The sequence below is a fragment of the Euprymna scolopes genome, chromosome 46 (assembly GCF_053919585.1).
Source record: "Euprymna scolopes isolate OS-2025 chromosome 46, ASM5391958v1, whole genome shotgun sequence".
Classification (NCBI taxonomy): domain Eukaryota; kingdom Metazoa; phylum Mollusca; class Cephalopoda; order Sepiida; family Sepiolidae; genus Euprymna; species Euprymna scolopes.
The window spans coordinates 174,259,291-174,262,968 of NC_136527.1; positions in this window are offsets into that span (position 1 = coordinate 174,259,291).

The following is a 3,678-nucleotide window of genomic DNA, read 5'->3' on the forward strand; positions in this document are numbered from 1 at the left end:
TCATAAACCTACAACCAGGCTAGTTTCGCTTCCTTGCCAATAAAATATCCCTTGCCCACTCAGATGTTCCCGTTAATCTTGCTTCATAGCAAACTCAGATATCCCTGCTAGTTTCACTTTTTAGCCAATCATATATGCCTGCTAGTCTCGCTTCCTAGCCAACTCAGATATCCCTGCTAGTCTCGCTTCCTAGACCACTTAAATATCCCTGCTAGCCTCGCTTCCTAACTCATTCAGATATCCCTGCTAGTAACGCTTCCCAGCCCATTCAGATATCCCTACTTTTTCTGAATCCAAGTCCACACAAATATCCCTGCTATTCGTGCTTCCTATCCCACGGTACTTGGCCTTAATACGACAAAACTGAATTACATTTCCAAAATTCTTCATTTTAAAATGACAAATTTTTAATTACTTCATTTAAGAACGACAACTTTTTTCAGCAGATGCAACAAAATTTCTTTTTAAATTTATCATTTAAAAACGACGACTTTTTTTCATACAAGTCAACTGAATTGCATTGAAAGTTCTTTTAACATCAACGACTTTTTTTGTTCAAATACAAGCGAATTTAAAATATAACCGAATTTCAGCATCACACACTCGAATTGCCATTGTAAGTTTTATAGAATTTTTAATTTTGACTTGCATGTGCAAATAAAAAGATTCTCTATAGTCCGACAAATAATCACAAGTCAGAGCTTCAAATGCATATTTAACTTCTTAAGAGCATCAATTTTTTTCAACGTCCAGTTTTTGAATACGTATATAAAATCAACAGCATGACTAATTTTCACTTTGACTTTTAAATGTGCATTTAATATTCAACCGAATAATTTTTTAAATACGTTTGTTGTATGATGACAATAAAAAAATCCAACGAATTTTCACTTTGACTTTTAAATGTGCATTTAACATTCAACCGAATAATTTTTAAATATGTTTGTTGTATGATGACGATAAAAAAATCCAATGAATTTTCACTTTGACTTTTAAATGTGCATTTAACATTCAGCCGAATATTTTTTAAAAACGTGTGTTGCATGTTGACAATAAAAAAATCCAATAAATTTTCACTTTGACTTTTAAATGTGCATTTAACATTCAACCGAATAATTTTTTAAATACGTTTGTTGCATGATGATAAAAATCAACGAATTTTCACTTTGACTTTTAAATGTGCATTTAACATTCAACCAAATAATTTTTTAAATACGTTTGTTGCATGATGATAAAAAATCAACGAATTTTCACTTTGACGTTTGAATTATTTATTAAATGTGTATGTGAAAGTACAGAATAGTTAACAATATATAAACTCTAATTCCCAACAACGTAACAAATGTATCTTTTGTTTATTAATTTGTTACGTGAATGTACAGAACAGTTAACATGTAGGTTCTAATCTCCCAACAACGTAACAAACGTTTTGTTTATTCAAAATTATTTTAAGAAGCTGCAACCGATATGCTCCTCTTATACCACTATCAACCGGTCACTGAGGTGTATGACCGACTGACGTGTTATATTAAATGTCTTAAAGTGGTCTCGGGAAGATGTAAAGATGGGCCAGTCATTAGGAACTTTGTAACAAGAAAATCATACCTTAGATGTTGAATGTGCTGTGTGGCTCCTTCTTCTCCCAGAAAACGTCTTGACCTCTTCACCCTTGGTGACGTTCTGACTGGAATTTTCTTTCTTCATTTTCAAGACCGCTTCATTGTTTCAATGAAGGCATTTATGAAGGCATTCATGGCAGACACAAGAAAAACGACACGTGACACAATTGTGATATATATAAAGCATAACTATTTTATTTTACAAAATATATATTACAAAAACTTTTACAATTAAAAACTGGACAATATGTTTTTCAAAGCTAACTAACCTAACTAGTATTGAGGGAAGGGGTGCTCCCCCATTTATGGAGATACAGAATATGCGTCTTCACTTCATGGTGGTCGTGAAGGAAAGAGACAGAAAGATAGCAAGGGAATTATGGGAAGGGATTTCTTTGTATCTATATACATATCAATATATCTCTCTCCATATATATCTATATATATATATCAATATATATATATATATATATATATATATATATATATATATATATGTATATCAATATATATATATATATATGTATATCAATATATATATATATGTATATCAATATCTCTCTCTATATATATATATATGTATCAATGTTTCTTTTTAACTATGATGAATATCGTATAAAATTCTAGGTGTAACTGTTTCTAAAGTATACGTTAAAAACACCGACTCTTTCTGTGTTAAATTATATAAGAGACAGAAAGATAGCAAAGGAATTATGGGAAGGGATTTCTTTGTATCAATATACATATCACTATCTCTCTCTATATATATATCAATATATATATATATGTATATCTATATATATATATGTATATCAATATCTATATATATATATATATATATATATATATATATAAATTTTTCTTATGTTTTCACTATGCTGAATATCATATAAAATTCCAGGTGTAACTGTTTCTAAAGTATATGTTAAAAAAACACCTGTATCGACTCTTTCTGTGGCAAATTATAAAACATGCGATTATTTTCTTCTGCGTATCATATTAAGGTTTGAGTAAACAAGATTTGATAAAAAAAAACAATATATAAACGATGATACTAAAATATTGAAATTCATTTATTTCTTTTATTTACAGATGTTCCTGTTTGATGATTGTTATAGAAAATTATTGATATGAACGACAACACATATATGTATGCGAATATGTATATATATCATTATATATTATTACATTTTCATGGATCAGTATGTTTTACTATAGAAAATTATTGATATAAAAGACAACACATATATATATATATGCGAATACTACTATTCAAAATAATTATTGGAAATAGTGTAGAAAATCATTGACACCTTGAAGATAATATTCACATATGTGGTATATGTGCTTAATGTTCAAATGAATGAAAAGCTATAAACAAGATAATCACAAATCACAGAAAAGTATGCGGTTTTTGAAAAGACAAGATTGTACAATATCCGATTCCATTAAAAAGCTAGGTAAAAAACTATTGTATTCTTGTGAAGGAGAATATTTTCGGGATAATGCTGAAGTGAAATTCTGTAATATACATAACAGAATACATAATATTGAACCGAGGTAATGTTTAGTAAAACATGCAAGTACACAGTGAGAAAAACCACATTCTTGTGAAGTGTGTGGGTATTCTTGTTCTCAAAAATATTCTTTAGTGAAAAATATGAGAACTCACACTGGCAAAAAAACACATTCTTGTGAAGTGTGTGGATATTCTTGTTCCATAAAGTCAGCATTAGTGACACATATGAGAACTCACACTGGTGAAAAGCCACATACTTGTGAAGTGTGTGGATATTCTCGTTCACAAAAATCACATTTAGTGACACATATGAGAATTCACACTGGAGAAAAACCACATTCTTGTGAAGTGTGTGGATATGCTTTTCTATAAAATCAGATTTAGTGAGACATATGAGAACTCACACAGGACCTAGTATCAAGGACTTATGTAGGATATGAAACGAAATTGGAAATTAAAAGACGTTTCAATTATACCAGTCATCATAGGTGCAACTGGGCTTATGAAAAAGAACTTTAAAAAGTACATAGCAAGCATACC